The following is a 22564-nucleotide window of genomic DNA, read 5'->3' as shown; positions in this document are numbered from 1 at the left end:
TATTGTTTGATTTTGTTTTGGGGGGTTGCTTTTTTTTATTGTTTTGTTTTGTTTTCATGTTTCTCACTGCCTCTGATCAGGTTTTTATTCAAAATTAGCTGTCTAAAGTGATTTGACTTTTACGGAATAAACTAATTTCAGTTTACGCCACAGGCTTCTTTTCTTCTGTGATGGGTTTCTTTTCCATGGATTTCTTCTCAGCTGCGGTTTCTTGGCAGCTGCAGCCTTTTTTCCCCACCACAGTCTTCTTGCCTGGAACTCCCTTCTTATCTGATTTGGCTTCTGCTGCTCTATTTACCTGGATCTTGTGATTCTGGCCTGGGGAAGAATGGTGTTCCGGCGTGGTCTTCGTGTATGGGTTTAGCTTCAATCTAATTCTCAGGTGTTTCAGTGGATTTCTTCTGTAGGACTCTATGATAAATCTTCTTGCCTGGTGCTCAGAGGGCTCTTTGGATCTCTGGGCTTTTCACGATTCTACTAAGGTCTGTATTGAGCCTCTTGTGCATGGGAAAGTTGTAGTTACTTTGAGAGAGGCAGCTTTACGCCAAGTGCCATACAGATCATCTAACTTGCTGAAAGCACTTTCAGTCCAAATGCCGAGATGGCCCACGTGCCCACCAGGAGGAAGTTTCAAAATGTTCAGTTTGCTTACATTAAGCAGAGTAATCCCTGGGATATTTCCGAAGGCTTTGATGATGCCATTGTCCTCATTGTAGATGATGCAAAGTCCCCTGAACTGGATAGGACAACCGTTCCTCATTATGCCTTTGCCAGCTCTCATTCGCTGAGGCATAGACCTTTTTAATATCATTCCAGGCCTTAAGTGTCAAAATAGCCTCCTTGGTCTTCTTGTAGCCTTCAACTTTATCTTCAACCATCAAAGGAAGTTTAGGAACTTCCTCAATAAAATGACCTTTAGACATGCCCAGTGCTGGTAAGGCCGAGGCAGCCAGGGCAGAGCAAATCACAGATCACTTCTGTGTTGTGTTCACTCTGTAGTGCCAACGGCACCAGGTTTGGGTTGATGCAAACATGCGGCCCCGCGACACATAGCGCCAAGAGCATCCCAGCCAAAACAATGAATCCCGCCGCCTCGAACTCTGGGAATTCGAGCCACTGCTCTGCCAGTGTCCCATGACTCAGCGAAGGTTAGACGACCTGCTAATTCACTGACAGCATAGGGCTCTCTATTGTTTTTGCGCAAGTTGGTGTGAACAAAGTTCACAACATCTGGTCGAATGGGAGCCTCGAACACAGCTGGCACAGTGACATTTTTGCCAGATGATTCCTTCTTTCGGAGTACACCGATATCAGTGGACGAGCACACGCCACGGCGGGAGAGGAGAGGACCACGCGCTTTTCCTGTGCCTCCCACAGGAAAAGGTTGATTTTGTTTTCAATGTAACTACCCTCATTGAAAGGCCTGGAAGAAATGCTAAGATCACAAAACCAATCAACGACACGACAATGCATTTTCATATTAGTAAATTCAGATTTTTTAAAAATATCAAATTTTTCCAACTTTCAAACTAAAATTTAAACACATTTTTACCAGGATCAGTTATGGCTCATTTAAGTTGCATTGGTTATGCTTTGGTTTCAAGAAAGCTAAGGCTTACTTCAGAAAGATATTTACATTTTCAAAGAAAGTACATTTTACACACACACACACACACACACACACACACACACACACCCCTCAAATGAACTGTCAGAGTAAGATGTAAATGAATGTTACTAATGTCATCCTCTGTCTGATTCCTGATGCCATTAGTGGGATTTTTCTCTCTTTTTTGCAGATTGGATCTCTTAATTTCTGGCCCTTGTACAAGTGTAGGGTATTTCTGACAACTTTAAAATATTTATAAACCAAATCCAAACTGCCCTAGGCCATGGTGACCTCAGACCTCTTATCCTGTATCCAGGGTTCCATAGAAAACCAAAACAGTCTATTTTGTATGAAATAACACAACATTTTTGAGACAGAATTAACTGATTTAAATGATGAATTCATAATATCTAGTTTCAGAATTCATCCAATTGTCTACTCTGTAGTGACCATGAAATCCTAAAGGACTATTTATATATCCTTATAAAGGTTTCGTAAAGAGATAAAGTTCAGCTTATTTGCCATTTATGTTAGAAATCAACTCTCTCTTTAGAAGCCAACTCACTGGGGTTGGTATAATCAATCCAAAGAATGTGAATAAATATATAGCAGTAACTAAAACTCGATCAGTAAATTAGCCAGGTGAAATTAGTAGTCTATTGACTCAGATTTGTCCAGGGGCTGGCTCCCCTTCCACCAAAAAATAAAATAAAAAATACTATAAAATAAAAAAACAAACAAATAAATAAACAAAATTTATTTAGTCTATAAATGTTTTTAAATTAAAGTAGTTTCCAAGATTTAAAATTACAAGATTTTACAAGAAAACCAGAAAATCAAAAAGTGCATCACTCCAGGCTGGCCAAGTAACAAACCCCTGGAGCCAGATAGGAGTGCTCCCTCTGAGCAGATCCGGGTTCTCTCTCTGCAGAGAGTTCTCACCAGAGTGCTTTGCTCTTTTATGCTATCCCTGGAGGCATCTGAATTTGCGTCCTAAGGCATTTGATTTGGAATCATGAAATCTGGTGTAGCAATGAATTTTGAGACTGTTTTCAATCTGCTATACATGTCTGATTTTTATATTTTTATTTAATAGGTGTATGTTTATAAATTTACTGTTCAAGAAGTAATTCATAATGAAAAGTAATTTTGCAAAGGATAGATTGCCATTAGGTAGCTAGGCTGTTTCCATGTGTACATTTTGACAATTCTGCTTATATCAGATATTATCCTTCTGTTTTTTATAACTATATTAACAAAAGTATCTCTAATAGAAAAGTAAAATAAAACATCAATATTCACATGTTACAGGTTATTTATCTGTAGCAAACTTAAATAAACACACACACACGCCTTTTTTGGTAATAACTTCAAATAGAGAGTCCCTGGGTTCTTTTCTCTTTTCTCCTTTCTTCGGTTTTCGAAATGTTCCAGGGCCTATCTGGTTTCACCAGGGATAACATTCCTCATGGTCCTCCTCATAATGTTCATAATTTGTACTTGATACTATGCCTCTCTAACTTGGCAAGGGTGTGGGGGAAAGGAAAAAAATGTTCTTGGACTGTTTGGAGAATTCCCTCATCTTCTGCTCCAGATGGCCCTAGCACAAAAACCAGATTATGATGACGTGGGTCCCTATGAACTCTTTGGCAAGAAAACTAGTCCAATCATAAAAGGAAATTGTTCTCTTTATTTGTAATGGAGAAACAATCTATTCACTCTACAATCTCACCTACAATAACTAATAACTTTTAGGTTATGGTTGCAATTTACCTAAAGCAGCATTTCTCTCCTGTTTGAGTCCTGAGTAAACTTTGCTCACGTACCACTCTTTAGTAAGACTGTTTGGTGGTTTGTTTGTTTGTTTGTTTGTTTAAAAATGCAATATCTTTACATAGAAAAAATATTTTAAATCAACTCAAGGAAGCTTAACTGCTTCTTGGACATTATGGTTTTGTTATACATAAAGATGGGATGCTTGTGCATAGATACCTAGGTCTTCTCTACTCCAAACTGAAAAGTGAACAAATGTTTCTTCTTCTTTCTCCCTCTCCCCTCTGCTTAGTATGCATGGACCCCTCATCATGCTCACTGCATTCAGATCTCCTGGGCAATATGCCTTGCTCTTGATTTTATTTGTCCCTACATCTCAAAATTTCTTCTACTGCTTGCCCTTTTTAAGGGTTCTGACATCTGGTTTGTTCATTGAAATTAACTTAATACATTTGTTTGAGTAATTTAATAGATTATAAAAGGGCCAGTGGCAGAGACAGTTTGGTTCAAATAATCTTTCAAATCGCTCTATATATGCAAGTATCTGCCAAAACAATATTGGTTCTAGTGGCACCTATTTTAAGTTCTAAAAGCAAGTAAGGAGGTAATGTTAGCGTAAATTCATTGGGGGAAAAAAAAATTTACAAATATAGTACAGATCTCATTTTAGTGAGAGAATGGGGAATCACTAATTGATACCTTGATTTAACTTATGGTTCAATGCTATTGTAGGTACTATGGTTGCAGCCTGGAGTCTCAGTTTCTAAGGTGACTTCTGAACTTGACATATTTCAGAGCATAGACTGTCATATTTGTCAATCTCTATCCACTATGCTTGGCACAGTGCAGCTTCTAATCTGCTTCCTATCACTGTGAAATAGCGAAAAATATTTCTTTTTATATACAAAATTCTATATAACTTAATATAAGTGAAATACAGTCTTTATGTCCGTTTCATTTACTTAGTGCGAATGTTTGAGATTTATCCATGTTGTTGCAGGTATCAGTAGTTTACTACTTTTTAGTGCTGAATAGCATTTCATTGGACAGTTTGGTTCAAATAATCTTTCAAATCGCTCTATATATGCAAGTATCTGCCAAAACAATATTGGTTCTAGTGGCACCTATTTTAAGTTCTAAAAGCAAGTAAGGAGGTAATGTTAGCGTAAATTCATTGGGGGAAAAAAAAAAATCTCATTCTAGTGAGAGAATGGGGAATCACTAATTGATACCTTGATTTAACTTATGGTTCAATGCTATTGTAGGTACTATGGTTGCAGCCTGGAGTCTCAGTTTCTAAGGTGACTTCTGAACTTGACATATTTCAGAGCATAGACTGTCATATTTGTCAATCTCTATCCACTATGCTTGGCACAGTGCAGCTTCTAATCTGCTTCCTATCACTGTGAAATAGCGAAAAATATTTCTTTTTATATACAAAATTCTATATAACTTAATATAAGTGAAATACAGTCTTTATGTCCGTTTCATTTACTTAGTGCGAATGTTTGAGATTTATCCATGTTGTTGCAGGTATCAGTAGTTTACTACTTTTTAGTGCTGAATAGCATTTCATTGTATATATCACCATTTGTTTATTCATTCACCAATAACTAGACATTTGATTGTTTCCAGTTTCAGCTATTAAAAATAAATTTTCTATAAACATTTGCATACAAGTTTTTATGTGGACATATGCATTAATTTTTCTCAGTTAAACACGAATAGAGGTGGTAAGCAATGTAACAGTGTATATTTAACTTTATAAGAAACTACCAAACTGCCTTCCAACCTAACTGTGGAAAATAGACGTTAAGGTGGCCTCCATGATCCTTTCCTTCTGGTGTTCATGCTCTTTTATAACTTCCACTCTTGAATGTGGACAAGACTTATGACTTACTTCTAATGAATAGAATATGACAAATGGAAGAGGATGTCATTCCCATCAACACATTACCTTGTATAAGACTCTGTATTGCTAGTAGACTCATGCTTTATCTCCCTTGCTATCTTTGAAGAAACAAGCTACCACGGATTCTATAGCAACACATAAATTAACTGCCAAAAACCCAAGGGAGTTGGAAAAGGGCCCAAGCCTCAAATGAGAACTAAGCCCTGGCCACACACTGATGCAGTCTTGTGAGACCCTAAAAAGAAGACACCAATAAGCCATAGCCCAGACTTATGACCTATAGATACGGTAAAATAATTCATGTGTTATTTTTAACCATTGTCTGTGGTAATTTGTCACACAGCCATAGTAGATTAGTACAGTAGCTGTATCACTTTGTATTCCCACCATCAATGTGCATTCCAGTTGCTCCACATCCTTGATTGGATATTGTTGATCTTTTCCATTTTAACCATTCCAATCTACTTTACAAAAACTTTATCAATTTCTATAAAAAAGCCTGCTTAGATTTTAATTAGGATGGCAACAGATCTACAGATGAATTTAGGAAGAATTGACATCCTAACAATATTGAGTATTCTGATGAATGAGCCTGGTCTATCTCTCCATTTATTTAAATCTTCTTTAATTTCTCACAACAGTCTTTGCAGTTTTCATTATTCAAGTCAGTCACCTGGATACATCATGTTAAATTTATCCCTAAATCATTCCGACTTTTAATGCTAGTTTCAATGGTATTTAAATTTTTAAATTTATAAACAGTTTATTTCCTGGTACATACAAATAAAAACGATTTTTGTACATTGACCTAGTACTCTGCTACCTTGTAGGCTTTAGATTTTATCTGTGGCTTCCTTGCACTTTCAACATTTGTTTGGGTGGGCTTAGGGTAGCCTTCACTCTAGGGATAGTTTAGCCCTACGTGGCTCTTTCACAGTTTCCAATGAATTCCCTGAGTGAACATTAAGAACGATCTGTCTGTGAGCCTAGGAAAGTGTTCAGCTTAAAGACCCTGATCTCTCTTTGCCCCCATGCATGCAAAGACTCAAGAGAACTCTTATGCAGAATTTTGAAGCTTTTTTCCTGAAGACCTCTTCTTCTCTGGAACTGTGGTTTGCAACTCCCAGGTGCCTTAGCCTACCTGAACTCCAATCTCTGTGTTGTCAATTCACCAAGAATCCAATTCTGCCCTCCATGTTTTACAGTGTGAATGTGCCTCCAGGCAGAAAGCCAGGCAATTATAGAGTTTACCCATTTTTGTTTCACTTAATGTTCCTAAACTGCCTTTTGTCTAATATTTTAAAATAGTTCTTTTAGACATTTAATCTAGTTTCAGGCAGAAATGTAAACCTAATCCCTGTTACTATATTATGGCAAGAAGTGTACATCGCTGCTTTGTGTCTTAAACTTTAAATTCTCCAATTTGATCTTTTTCTCTTTTTTTTTTTTCACATTACTCATAATTTCTGGTCAACCCGATACTATTTTTGCGTACTAACAGAATATGACCACACTGAAAATTGATGAGTATGCAGCTATTAGGCATTTCTTTCAGATATCAACAAATAAAATAGACCAAAAAATAAGTAAAGTTATGGAGAATTTTAATAATACATTTAATAGCTTTAATTTGATTTATAGAGAACTTCCTACCAACAACAGAAAATATACATTCTTTTAAAACACACACGAAACATTAAAAAGATAACCATTTGGCCTCAACATAATCTCAATTATTCCAAAAAGCATAATCCATACAGATTATAATTCTAGTAACAATGTAATAAATTTTGTAATGAACAATAATAAATAGCTAAAAATATACATTCGTCTGGAATTTGAACATGTGCTTTGAAATAACTCTTGTGTTAAAGAAGCCCTCAAAAAACAATTACAGATAATAATAGAGTTGTTTCACATGGAAATTTAACTTCTGCAGATTCAAATATGCTTACTTATATGAGAAAAAAGAATGAGAGTTATAAATAACAATATAAATAATGTGGTCGATTCTGACTGCCATTCCTTTCAAAGAGCAGATGCATGTGAGAAGGGAGAATGTTCTGCTGCTTCAGCTCCACTGCTCTTCATGATGTGAATATTACACCCTATTGAATAGAGTACATGTTTTAAAGAAACATTAAGGTATCTTCCACTGTTGGTAATGACAGACCAGGTAATTAGAACCAAATCACCTAGTGAAGCCAACCAGAGGATTTACCATGAAGTTAATAAAGCTTAGTTTTCAAGACTCCTTGCTTGCATGTTTCCTCTTAAGGCCCTGTACTTAATTTTGTATTCTTTTTCTTAAAGAGTGACCCACAAATTGTATAAGTTTCAAGCTCCACAAAACATAGTAGCCAACCAAAAAAATATTAAAGTTCAAAATGGTAGCGACAGTGTCTGGAGAGTACAGAAATCCAAGTACACCTGGTCTTCAGTGCTCCTTCTGTGAAGGAGATATTTTCAGGTCTAGAAAAAACTTTGAGAAGCTGAGGAGAGGAGTACTTTTGACAATGTCTTCAATATAGAGCAATAAAAGCTGGAGTCCAGGGTTTGACAAGAGAGGGTGGTCCTGGCAAACAACCTTAAGGGCCACATGTTAGTTGTAAGAACAAACAGAAAGTAATGCAACCTTTGAAAGCACTGCAGCAAGCTGTAAGTCACCTGAGTTGCACAGAAATCCTCAGACTTTGACATTTACTTAAGGTCATCTGTTTTGCTTGTGTCCCAAACGCTTGACAAAAGTGAGAAGAAATTATCTTTGAAGGAAGATAACTTCATTTTAGACTTCAAATTATTTTTCAAATAGAACATCTAATACACAGCCAAAGATGAGGGGAAAAGACAATATAAGCAACAATCAACACAAAAGATGATGAAATAGATTTATCAGCACACTAGTAAATGAAATTACCAGATACAGACTGTAAAATAACTATGCTTACTATGGTCTTGGAATTAAAAACATAATCTCCAAGTGTCAGTTGAGAACTAGAAATTATTAAAAGTGACATAGCCTATGTTTTTAAAAACTAGAAATTGTAGAGCTCACAGTGCACACAGGAAAATAAGAACCCCCTGGATAGTACTATAGCAAATAAGACACACACATGGAGAGAAATGGAGAAATGAGAGAAAGATCAAAATGAGCTGCCTTCTTCAGGGTAGATCACTTTCTGGCCTATACAGATCTTGTTGAGGACAACATGGTTTTCAAGTCCATTTGTTATTATGACAATCTTATAGAGAAGTCGACTCTTACTCTCTTACTCCCAATCCTAATTTGGGTTTACAAAAGCACTCTGCCATGTAATATCAAGGATTTACCCTTGGTCTAGTCAGCTATGATTAGAGGAGATCTGCATTTTGAGATCTACCCAAAACACAAAGGTGAGGGCATGCATGCTATAATTGGAAATACAGGACCTGAAGACTTTCAGACTCTTACTCTAAGATTTTTTTTCATGACTGCAATTTTCCCTTAAATTTCATTATATAATTAGAAATTTCAAAAGATATTTTACTATCTTTTTAAAAATTTTCCAGAATGTCACCCTTTTTATGAAATACTAAATATGTTAATTGTTGGCAGGTTTTCTGTTTTCTTACTTAAAGAAAGAACTCCATGTCATATAACTAAGAGACTTTTACTTTGTAGCCTCATTCCCCCTCTATCTAACCATTAAGTATTTCCTTAAGGTTTTACCCTACACTCACTCCGTAGGCAACCTCTTCCATGATGAGAGCTTCAAAAACTACCTATATGCAGTAATCCCACATATAATCACTAGTCGAGATCACTCCTCTTATTTTTGAAATATTTAAATTATCCATCTCAAAGTACTTTAAGATGTTAATGACAGAGGAAAACAGTGTATGTGGAAAGCCTCTGAATGAACTTCACAATTTTTCTGTAAATCTAAAAATTTTTAGCTTTTCAGTTTTAAAATAAACTTTATGAAAAATATTGACAACCAAATTTAAGAATTCAATGGATAAAATGGAAAAACAGGTGGCAAAGGAATTAATAATGTTTACTCAGTGCCAGAAAATGAGTATCATCCTATATAGAGTTGTAAGAAAAAAGTAATCTGATCTAAGTATTTTATGCTCACCCAAGTTATCATCTAAATTAAAGACAAAAAAATCCTTGATTCTCCTGGAAAACAAAAGTGAGAAAACAAAATCTAGCTTAAAAAAATTTTTTTAATTTTACATTCAGGAAAAAAATACTTTATTATTGATCTATTCTTGCATAAAAATATCACCCCAAAACTTTCAGCTTAGAACAAACATGTATAATGTAACAATTTCTGTGGGTCAAGAATTTGGAGGTGGCTTAACTGAGAGGTTCTGACCCAGCATTTCTCATGAGTTAAGATGTTGGTCAGGGCTCATTCATGTGAAAGCTTGACTCTGGCTGGGGGGTCTGCTGGAGGGTAATTCACCGGCTGTTGGCAATGGACTCAGTTTCTTGCTACTATTCCCAGGAGGCCCCAATTTTTCATCAAGCAGATATTTTCCAAGGGCTGCTCAGAAGCATCAAGAATGAGTGGTCTAAGAGAGAGAGAGAGAAACACAGAAGCCCCAGTGCGTTAAAGGCCTAATCTCAGATATTACTTGTCAAGGAGTGGGGTTGAGGAGGGAGGATAAGGTGAGTTAATTTCATCTCTTATTGGAAGAAATATGAAAAAAATTGTGGACATATTTTAAAATCTCTGGTGGAAACAAGTACCAAAGTATTAATTTACTTATATTTAAAATTAGGGAGTTCATCGATATCTAAGAATTTTTAATTTAGTTAAAATTTTACTTTAATTCCTAATGAATTTGTAGTCTTCTTTCCCCTCAAAGTATATTTTAGAAACTAACATATCTCATGATAAAAAACTATTTATGTGAAGTTAGCAATTATTTCAGTTTAATTTCATTTTCTTTTTCTTCTGTTACATTCAAATAAAATTTATTTAATATAACATGCATGAAATTTATGAAATTATTTCTATATATCTCTACAGTCCTTTATTTTTCCATCTACAGATGTGAATAGAGAAATGTCTATAATGCTATTTACCTAGTAATTTATTCTATTTCTAGGTGATGCAATTTTTTTTTGACTTTCTAATTTTCATTGCTCTGTTTTACTTGAGCAAAATTCTGACCCTGTGGGTTTACTTTCTCAGAGTTTACATAATCTCCAGTCCAAAGGCTTTATGCCAGGTACTGACATCAGAAAATGCCTTGTAATGAATAGGACAAACAGAGACTTACGGACATGGACAATGGACTAATGGTTACCAGAGGCGGGGAGAGGGTGGAGGTAGGTGGTGGTGGGGGGAATTTAAATCATTTCTTCAATTAAAAAAACTTAAGGACCCACTAAATTTGTAATAATATTTCAAGAAATGAATTGTAACATGATATATCTGAATTATTGTAATAATATGTTGGATTATTAATAACATTATTAAATAAGATATAAAATTTTTTTTAAATGCCTTATAAGATTTTGCTCAAAGATATAGGACCAATTAGACAATATTCCTGGTGTGAGGAGGGTGCAAATTAGCAAAGAGAAAACTATATTAGCTTTCTCCAGGGTGATATCTGACCATCCCCAGAAAAAGAACACTTCATGTGATTTCCCACAACATCTTCTTGCTCTAGCCCTTCTTTTGAATTAAAATTCATGTAGGCAGAATAAGGCAGAATAAATATGAAGCTTACTATTATTATCTGACTATTCATGACCCTGGTTTTATTTTATTTATTTTCTTTTGTTTTACTTTTTTGTTCTCTTGATTCCCAATACCATCTTCATTCTCCAACCCCTCTATCTATCCTAAAATAAATCTTAATCAGGGTTAAAACTTTAAAAACATCCTGTAGATATCAGTTGGATAACATTTTAATTAAGAATCTTACATCTTTTTAAAATGAAATTTGCATATATTTTCTTCTCTTGCACTTTAATAATTCTGTTTTGATATTAAGGTTGCATTAATACAGCTTATTTTTCTATTCTTAGAAACACCTTGCTTGAAATATTGATTATTAATTCTGAAAACTTTGCCTCAGTTGTTGTTGTAGTATACACTTGATGAGATCTGTGAAGAAGAGGTAGGTGTGAATCCTCCCTGTGTCTCCTAAACATTCTACATCCTCACATTAGCCCACATTTCGCATCTACCAATTTGTTAACATTTTTAGCTGAATTCTTCTTATCAGATTGTGTGGTGTCAAGGTAAATAAGCGTTCATGTCCTTTCTCTCCTTGGAAGTTTCTATCTTTCCTTAGATTTCAAGTTAGTTACCCTAAGACCTAATCTGTCTGTTGCATTCACAAGTTGTGATTTTGTAGTTATTTGATTTTTTGTTGTTGTTGTAAGGGTAGGAGTGGTGCACTTTCCAGCTCTCTTCATCCTTAACAGAAATCAGAAGTCCACTCTTCTGTTCTGATTGCCTCCCAAGTCAAAGTCAAGTTCTAGGTTCAAATGTAAATACCCTGAAGAAATCTATAGTATGCAATATAGGTTCCACTTTTATATTTGACCTTATTTGTATGTCTATATTTATTATATTGTATGATATATATATATATTTAATCCTCAAATTCTTTATGAAATTGGTGATTAATAAACAAAGAGATACATAGAAAGGTCTATCTGCTTTTCCATTCTTTCCTCTTTTAAAGAGAATTCCAGCTTTCCCACTTAGTTTTTTCTCTTGTTTTTTGAGGGGTGGTATCCCTTGTCAACACTTTTATTTGAAATAAAAAACCAAGAAGAAAGGAAAAGGGAAGAGAGACAGGAGTCATACAAACTAAAACTAGGGTAACAGTTTCTGATAATTATTAAGGACAAAACATGGAAGCATCTTAGATGTGTGAAGAAAGAAAGAGCAAGAGAAAGAATTTATTAACACCATTGTGGAACACGTATTTCTGCATGGTATATAAAGTAGACAAATAGATTATTTTAAAATTTCTTTTTGGCTGTGGAATTTTTTTTATCTGAGAGGGGGTGATCCGTGTCATGTCATGGCTTTATCATATTGTCCAAATAAATAGCTAAACAATCCTAAGATTTCTTTCATCTTTGAGATGCATTGTTCTAAATACATAATGTTCCCTCCCATTAAGTTACATATCTGCTGCAATAGAAGTGATTTTTTAAAACATGTGCTTTGGAGATTTTCCCTTATTTCTAAAAACTACTCTAATAATGATATAATATTAAATGAAAGGATATATGCACTGTTACACAGAGATTCCTTCTCTAGTAATCTAATCCACAAAAGCAATAGCATAATATCAGTAAAAAGATATTTATTTCATTATTATGTCTAAAACAAAAACCTAGAAACAATCTAATGTTCAGTAAAAGAGAAAGGCTGAATAAATTATGATGTGTCATATAAAGTGAATATTATACAAGAATTAAACAGAACGTGCTATATTTATATATTAATTTAGAAATTTGTGTCTATCGTATTCTTACTAGAAAAAGCAACACAGTGAGTATTAAGTATAGCATATTTTATTTTTCTAAAACTATGTAAATATATATTAGCAGATATATATGCATGAATATCGAAAAATAGGAAAGAATACCAAATTTAAAATGGCAATTATTTCTAGAAGTTGCAACTGAAGAAAGGAAGAAACAAAGAGGAGGTAGACATGCCCTTTATTCATGTATTTTTTAATGGACCTATTTTCTATCTACCTTCAGCCTGTGGAGAAAGTCTTACATCTCTTAGCTTTAAATACATACTATCTATACACTGACATTTCCAGATTTATATGTCTTCAGCCCTAAACTTTCCCTGAACTTCAGGTTTATATATCTAACTACTTGTATAACACCTTTATTTGAGAACTTAATAGCAATACAAAATTGAGCCTCTGGTCTTCATCTTTCCTTCACCAGCCCTCTCCTGGCTCCCCTCCCCTACAAAAAATAACCAACCCTGCTCCAACCACTTTAGACCCATGAAAAGAGTAGTCATGGTGTTAGCCTGGAAACTATGCATGGGACCAATAGCATGGGCTTCTCATGGGGGCTGAATATCTGACTTGTCAGGAATGAAGTCTGATGTTAATTGCTCAATGTGTTATCAATCAGCCATTTGGTGGCAACCTAATTTAATCAAGCTATGTCTTCCCTGGAGTGCATTTATGTATTAGGGTAAACTAAGGCATAACTAATACTTCAAAACTGCCCCTGAATGAGGCTGAAGCTGCCCTTCGGAAGCCTAAAGGAGCATCTATTTAGCTTCAACCTCTTCTCTGTCTTGCTTTCATCACTCTTATTGGTTTCTCCTGGAAGCACTTTCTTAATAAATCACTTGCACAGGAAATCTTGGGTTAGGATCTGCTTCTGGGATTTCAGCTTGGGACTCTTATTACCACTGGCAAGCCTGTTGCTCTTCCACTGGCCCCATCTCCTCAGGGTATACTTACTGCCTTCAGCGTGAAGCTCCAGCACTAGCAGCACAGGAATCCCGGTAAGTGTCTGAAATTACTACCTAGTACTAATTAATACTAAATTATGACCTCTACCTAATACTATATAATTCATTAACACGTAGAGCTGCAAATATCCCTATGAAGACAACCTTGTGCCTTAGAATATTTCCTCCAAATCCAGTAGTGACTTACAGGAAGTTTTATTTTTAAAGGTCACATTAATTTCTCCTGACGTGTTAGGTGCAAAGCATCTGAAACTCATACATGGGGCCCTTACTAATATGCAACTTAAAAAAGAAATTTTTAATTTTTAAAAATAGTTAATTTTAAAAAGTGCCATGCTAAATGTTTCTGATACTGTTGATCTACCAGCAACCAAAATATAGGTATGAAGATTTTACCATCTGAAAATAAATGTTAGCAATGAATAATTGCTCTGGTTTTTAAGACTGTTTTAAATAATTACCACATATCACTCTGTTGTACCTTATTTGCTAAAAGAACATTCACATTTTATTTTTCTTAATTCGAACCTTGGTTTAAGAAAAAGCATACTTGGGAATGGAACTAGGATAACTTTGGATTCACTTTCTCAGCTAAACTGATTTTTTCATGTTTTAATTACTCCCTAATTTTTCTATTATTGCTGCATGTCCTAAAATAAATTTTCCATCTGTTCTTTCCATGTTTGATTGTCATGTTGGTTCCCTTTGAAACCGCTAAACAAGCAGCTTTTTTAATCGTAGTTTGTGTCTGTGATGCATTTCAATGCTTCCTCTGCATATAGAAAATGCACTTGCTGGTTAAAAATACAGATAGATTGAATATAACTAGATAATTCCATTTGTGGATGTAGATTGTACCCTGCAGCAGTTTTATTCCAACATTTAGTAAATTCTGGTGAAATGAACAATTTCTGGGAAAAGTGATTAAAAGGGAATAGCAAACATCTGTGCATGTTTCCTCCAAATTTTTCTCCAACTTTTCTCAGGTTCTCAAAAGTTTTCAGTTCAATTTAAAAAGGAATAGTGCATGTTTGTGAAGGAAAAAAGATAAACCAAAAACATAACAACATATTCTATAATCAAACACCTTTCTTAAAAAATAAGGAAACATGTTGCTACATGAATGTTTTATACTCCTGAATAACAAATTTACATTAAGGTGTTCAGAATAACAAGGAGTTCAGAATTTTACTAGTATATAATATTAAATGATAGTTAAGAGTATAAAATTAAGATTTTTTTACTATTATACTAAAAAATACATATATAATAATAAAGGAATACATATTTTTCAATAAGAAAATCCTATAGCTTGACTCTATGACTTAAGGAAGGCCATGGTCCATTGATTGTTAAGCTACTATTTTCACCATTCAAAATGTATTATGAATATAAAGTAGAACCAACTCTACTTTTAGGAGAGAAAATTAGTAAATTTGGAGAAGATGATTTGGCCACATACTATAGAAGGCTTAAAAATATCAGTATCTTTTAGTGTAGTAAGTTCATTACAAGCAAGTTTTTCTAAGAAAATGATCAGAAGTTCATACAAATACATGTTCAATGATATTCATTTCAATGTTATTTATGATGGTACACAGTGTAAATCATTTGACTGAAGGAAATTAAAAATTAGTATATGTCTATGAATGGATAATAATTTAGCAGTCAAAAACATTTTAGGGGAACATCTGATCTCTTATAAATGTTCACAAAATAAAAAAATGAAGTTATAAAATAATATATTTATATAATTATAATTTATTAATATAAATGCAGAAAAATTATGGCAAGATTATACAAAAAATGTTAACAGTGGTTTTCTTTGCTATGAATTTACTGGTAATTTTTATTCTTTACATGTATGTATTTTCCAAATTTCTCCCATAATATTACTTTTTAACTGAAGGAAAACTACAAAAATTATACTTTAAGCTTTTTATGTTGTAATGCTAAACCACTACTTTATACGTATATCAAGGAGATGATTGAAGACTAGCTTAATCAATAGGATTGGTGTGGAAAGAAAAGTGCAAGCATGTGACTTTAAGTTAGAGTGAAATATGCTGGGAAGAAGTCAGGAGTTCTTAGTATTGTTTAATTTTTAGAGTAGTTTTTCACATGAAGAGGCTGAGAAACTGTTACCTTTTCACCTCTAATTTTAAACAGAAATGCGTGTGTGCAACCTGAATCTATGGGATGATATTTCTGTACTCCAGTCCTGTCAATCCCTCACCTTTCCAGAACACTAAACCAATAAAGTGAATTATTTTCAAGAATAACGAAACAGAGAAAATGTGATCCACAAATTGACTTCTTTGTTCTGCCAATTGACTAAGTGACACTTAGTCATCTCTAAGTGCCTGGAGAAAATAAAAGGCATTTCTTTTCTGAAGCTGATGAACAATTAGGCAATTGTAAAGCATTGAACGACAAAGTGGAGAATGCAGGGTAATATTGTTTTATGCATCTTCCCTCCCTTTCTCTTTTTATTTTTATTTTTGGAAAAGAAATGCTCGAGGCAGATATTTTAGTCTCTCTCCTGCTATCTAGCTTTTAAAATAATGATGAACATTTGTATGGCTAACGTAGAAGAATACACGCCATGGTTCAAATACAGAGTTGTTTTCTGAGTTTACCAGCACATTGTTAAGGGGGGAAAATGCTTCCAGGGTTCTTAACTTTGTTCAAAGTTCAGAAAGTCTCGTAAGTCCTTTCAAATTTTATTCTCTGCAAGAACAAGTTTTTTGCATTGGGGATGAAAGTACACTGCTGTTCGCAATATTAATTATCTTTCAAACTCAGCTGAAGATAGTTACAGGGAATCCTCTCTAAAACTACGAAGGCTTTGAAAGATGTCAATTTGAAAGGATTGTCTTTGCTTCCTAAAAATAAGATAGATCTTTTTTTTTATCAAGTTATTACTAACAAAAGCTATATTATGTGGAATCATATAAAACCATGTACTTGTTTTACATCATCCCTCAATTGATACATTCACATGTATAAGTATGTATACATATTTATATTTGATGACAATTATTAAGAGTAAACTACTGTGTAAAGCAACATAACTAAACTCTGCAATGACCACCCCCCCTCCCCGACTGTTATAAACACAAATGCTGGAAAAAAATATAATAAATAAGTAGACCCACTATAAATGCTCTTTTGCCACAAAGGGACCAACCAAACTCAAAGAATAGTAGTAAACATTTGGCAGTTCACAAAGTATTAGATACTGAATACAAGTTAAAGCGAATAGGGTTGCGTTATGAAAATCTTAGGAACATAGAAGGTATGTCCTTAAGTCTGAATCATAATGGGAGGTTTTTAAAAAGTACAATTTAAGAATAATAACAGAATAAAAACAGAAAATTTTAACAATCCTAAAAGAGCAGAGCCAAAAGAAGCAAATATAGAACATAGTATATGCAAAACTCAATATAATAGAAATAAGTTCAAATAACAGTAATCACAATAAATTATAAACTATAAATTATAAATTATTAATTGACAGAAGACATTCTCAAAAATAAGCCCAGATGATATTGGAATAAAAGATCTTTCCAAAAATGGAAAGGATCATAGAACCAATTCAAGTATTTTTGACAAAAAAAGGAGAGACATTTCCAAGTGGAAAGGACCCATAAAAATGGAGCAGTATACACATATACCAAATTATATTGTCATGAAATTTTTGAACACTGGGGGAAAAGAAAAGTTTCCAAAGGAGAGGAAAATATATTTCATACAACAAATCAAGAAAGCAGACCTCTGAATAGTAGCACTGGAGGCTAATGGAGGTTCTGCTTACAAAATGGGAGAAAATATTTATAAATTATATATCTGATAAAGAGTTAATATCTAGAATAGATAAAGAACTCCTACAATTCAACAACAAAAAATAACACCATTAAAAAATGGGCAGAGGACTTGAATAGATATTTCTTCAAAGATGGTATATAAATGGCTAACAAGCATGGGAAAAGATGCTCAATATCACTAATTATTAGAGAAATGCAAATCAAAACCACAGTGAGCTATCACCTCATACCTAGTAGATGTCTGCTGCCAAAAAAAAGCAGAAATTAACAAGTACTAGTGAAAATGTGGAGGAAATAGAACCCTTGTGTGCTGTTAGTAGAAATGTAAAATGGTACAGCTACTATGGTAACAGTTTGGAGTTTCCTCAAAAAATTAAAATAGAATTACCATATGATTCAGTCATTCCCCTCATGAGTGTATATATCCAAAACTGAACTGAAAACAAAGTCTCAAAGAGTTATTTACACACCCATGTTTACGACAGCATTTTTCACTATAGCCAAGAGGTGAAAACAATACAATTTCATTGGTAAATGAATGGATTAAAAAATGTGGTATATCATTCAGCTATAAAAAGAAGAAAAGATAATAAATGAAATAAACCAGTCACAAAAAAGATAAAGACTGTGTGATTACACTTATATGACTAGAGTAATCAAGCATAGAAATAAGTAGAATGATGGTTTCCAGAGGCTGGAAGGAGGGGGAAATGGGGAGTTGTTATTCAATGGGTATAGACTTTCAGTTTTGCAAGATTTAAAAGTTCTGAAGATCCATTGCACAACAATATGAATATACTTAACACTACTAAACTATACATTTAATGATTAAGATGGTGAATTAGACATTTTATGGGTTTATTTTACCACAATTTTTTTAAATTATTCTTTTAAAAATGGAAGTTCTGTTCAAGGTAGAAAAAGCATACTCTACCCTATCTCTACAAATTAATACAACTAAAATCCTTGGACATAATGCATGGCACAGCTGACAACAAAAAATAAATGATAATATCACTGAAAGTACCACTGAACTAGCAGTGAGTTAAAAGATTTTTTTCCCTTTTGTATTTCCTGGCTTGAATGCAAATGTAGCCCGAAACTCAATACATCACATCAGATACAGGCTGAAAGAGCTCCAAGAGAAGCTCTTTATTTACGTTATGAGAATTGGAAAAATGGACCCCTCTGTGTCAAAAAGAATGAGCAAATACCATATTTTTAATTTCCGTGCTATTTTTTTTTTCCATTCTCTACTGTCTTAGCCCCTAAGCTGTCCCACAGTAGCAGTAGTAGAAACAGCAGTGGCAGCTGGGCAGATAGATGCCTGAAACTTCAAGGGAGAGAACACATCTCTGATCAGAAGTCCTGTGGTTGCAAGAGCATAGGAAGAATCCCCATTGCTTTCCTCCCTTTTTATCATTTTGCCCTGGAGGCATGCACATTAATGGGAAGTGCAGGACAAAACCAGGAAGCAAAAACTCCAACAGAGAACCAGGAAGAGAAGCCTTCTGAGAACTGGAAAGTCTTGGAGAGATTGTAGAGAGGAGGGAGCTCAAGGAAGCAATCCTATAAAGTTGTGTGTGGACTCCGCTCACTCTCGATCTGTGTGTGCATGGATATTACTCTTAATCACATGGATATTACTCATAATCTCACAGCAAAGGCTTTGAGAATGAAACTGCAATTTAGTCATGCCCCAGGTTCTAGACTGACCCCTGTGCGGTGCACATGTGAGAATGGCACCTCAAAGACTTTGAAAACCGAGTCTTTAAAAATTGCCTGCTAAAGAAAACAAATAATGAAAAATCAACATTTTCTATAGGATTTAAACAAGATCCAGAGTCTCATTCAAAAAGGCAAGGATACAATACAAAGATATTGGAATTATCAAATACTTTAAAGCAGCTATTAAAACCATGTTCCAGGAAGTAAAGGTAAACATTCTTAAAATATATAGAAAAATCAAAAGTCTTAACAGAGATAGTACATATTAAAAAATGGAAATTTTAGAACTAAAAAATAAAAATAAATTGTCCTGGATGGGCTCAAGAGCATAATGAAAATAAGAGGGGAAAGATCAATGAACTTAAAGATAGATCAATAGAAATTATCCAACCCAAGAGATAGAAAGAAAAAGATTGTAAAACTTGAAGAATCAAAGATCAGTGGCACAATTTTTTACAAAGGTCTAATATTTATTTAATTGTATTTCCAGATATAAAGGAAAAAAGTGTGCAGAACAAAATGTTTCAAAGTATAATGGCTGAAACTTACCAAATTTGGTGAAAAATGTAAACTTAGACTTTTAGAATGCCCGCAGACACCAAAGATGATACAGACAGAGAAATATATTTCAATATACATCATAAGCAAACTACTGAAAACTAAAGAGAAAGTATCATGAAAGTAGCCATAGAAAAATGAAATATTACTAAATTTAACTGCAAATTTTGTATCATAATACATGAAAGACTGAAAGAAACAGCAATGTTTTAAAACAGGAGTCCCCGGCTCCCAGGCCACAGACCGGTCGGTCAGTGGCCTGTTAGTAACCAGGCCGCACAATAGGAGGTGAGAGGCAGGCTAGTGAGGGAAGCTTCATCTGTATTTGCAGCCACTCCCCAGCGCTAGCATCACTACCTCAGCTCCACATCAGATCATCAGGCCTTAGATTCTCATAGGAGCACCCTGGTGCCTGGTGCCAAAAAAGTTGAGGACTGCTGTTTTAAAGCACTGAAAGATAAAACTATAAACCCAGAATTCTATATTTTGTGAAAATATTATTCAAGAATAAAGGTAAAAAGACATTCTCGGATGAATTAAAAACTAAGAATTTTTTGCAAGCAAATATAATCCAAAAGAATTGCTTTAAAAGCGTAATTAAAAATTAAACAACACATTTCTATATAATCCGAAGTTCAAAGAGGAAGTCTCAAGAAAAACTAGAAAACATTCTGAACTATACAAATATGAAAATACATAAAAATTTGTGGGATGCAATTGAAACAGTGATTAGATGAAAAATTATAGCATTAAATGATTTCTATTAGAAAAGAAAAAAGGACTCAAGCCCAAATCTAAGCTTCACTTTAAGAAACAAATAAAACAAAAAGCTGAAAGTAAGGAGGAAACAAAATGGATTCAAGCAGAAATCAGTGAAATTGAAAGAAGAAAAACAAAAATAATAAAAGTAATAGCTGATTCTTTGGAAGGATCAATAAAACAAATACACTTCAATCTATACTAATAAAGGCAGAAAGAGAGACTAAAACCAAAAGACAGATGCAGGATAGAGGAGGACACAAAGTATCAAAATCAGGAAAGAAAGAATATCACCACAGACACTAAAGACATAAAAAGAATTATAAGAGAATACTATGAACAGATCCACGCTTGTAAATTTGACAACTTATGTGGTTATGGTTAACCAATTCCTTGAAAGCCACAAACTAGGAATACTTGCATATAAAAATAAATGATTTGAATTGTCATATCTTTTATAGTAATTTAAGGGGGAGAGGAGGAGCTCCTTCAGGCCCGAATGATTTCACTAGAAAATTGTACTTAAAAAAGAAATAACACCGATTTTACACATTTGCTTCCAGAAAATACAAGAGGTGTGAGAACTTCTCAAATCACTTGATGAAAGCCAAAACCAGACAAAAACAGGCAAGAAAGCATAACTACAGACAAATATCCTTCACAAATATAAACACACAAAATTTTAACAAAATATTTGTAAATGGAATTCAGCAATGTGTAAGAAGAAAGATACATCATGACCAAATGGAATTTCTCATTCAATATTTGAAAAACAGTGATTTAGTTTATTATATTAATAGACTAAGAATAAAAACCACATGTTCACATTTAATTGATGCATACAAGGCATTTGATAAAAATGCAACACCTAATCATAATAAAACACAGCAAACTAGGGGTAGAAGGTAACTTTCCTAACCTGACTAAGGCATCTACAAATAAGTCAACAGCTAACATCATACTTAGTGGTTAAAAACTGACCACAGTCTCCCTAAAATTAGGAACAAGGCCTTGATGTCCAGTCTCATCACTCTTATTCAACATTGAACAGCAAGTATTATCCAGTGCAGTATGGCAAGAAAAACAAAAGTAATAGAGACTAAAAGAAAAGAAACAAAACAGTTTCTATTTACTGACAACATGGTTGCTTACTCTGAAGATTTTAAGGTATTTACAAAAAAATCTAGAACCAGTAAGTTCAAAAAAAAAAAAAAAAGATGAGACATGCCATGTTTATGGATTACATTGAGAAGACTCAACGTAATTAGGATTAAATTCTCCCCAAATTGATTTATGGATATAACCCAATTTTAATTGAAACCTCAGTAGAAATGTTTGTATTTATAGATAAGTTGATTCTAAAATGTACATGGGAAAGATAAGTAATTAAATAACTAAAACAATTTTGAAAATAAATGAGTCTGGAAGGTGTGAATAAATTAAATAACACCCGAAGTAGTCAGTTCAGTTCAACAAAGATGTAATGAGAGATGATACCATATCAAACAGTTTGGTAAAAAATGAACAGTATTTTGTAGTCTACCAACTAATTGAGAATAGTGACAACGAAGTTTTAGTTATTTATTTCAATGTAACGTCAATGCAGCTTTCCCTAGCTACCTATCTAAAATTGCAACTTTCTCCTTCCAAAAAATTTTCTACCTCATTTCTTGGTTTACACTCTGAATCATTATCTAATATACAATGTTTGCTTATTTATCTCGATTGTCTCTTCCTCTAGGATTTATGTTCTATGAGGTTGGAAATTTTTATCTGATTTGCTTACTGGCACCCAGAACAGTGTCTAAAATAGAGTAGGTGTTTATAAATTCTTAAATAAATAAATAAACAAAGCTAAACTTATTGGTACATAGTTTTCAAAAACATAAAATTTACATGTGGTATTGCATACGTATAGTAT

The 22564-nt window shown here is 33.8% G+C and overlaps 1 pseudogene; it reads right to left on the bottom strand.

Annotated features, from left to right (window-relative positions):
• Positions 1-142: 142 nt before the first annotated feature.
• On the bottom strand, positions 143-1473 carry LOC102889732 (annotated as a pseudogene).
• Positions 1474-22564: the final 21091 nt, after the last annotated feature.

This window comes from Pteropus alecto, unplaced genomic scaffold (genome assembly GCF_000325575.1).
Source record: "Pteropus alecto unplaced genomic scaffold, ASM32557v1 scaffold20, whole genome shotgun sequence".
Taxonomy (NCBI): domain Eukaryota; kingdom Metazoa; phylum Chordata; class Mammalia; order Chiroptera; family Pteropodidae; genus Pteropus; species Pteropus alecto.
Note: the sequence above shows the minus strand (reverse complement) of the source record. Positions and strands in the feature narration are given on the sequence as shown.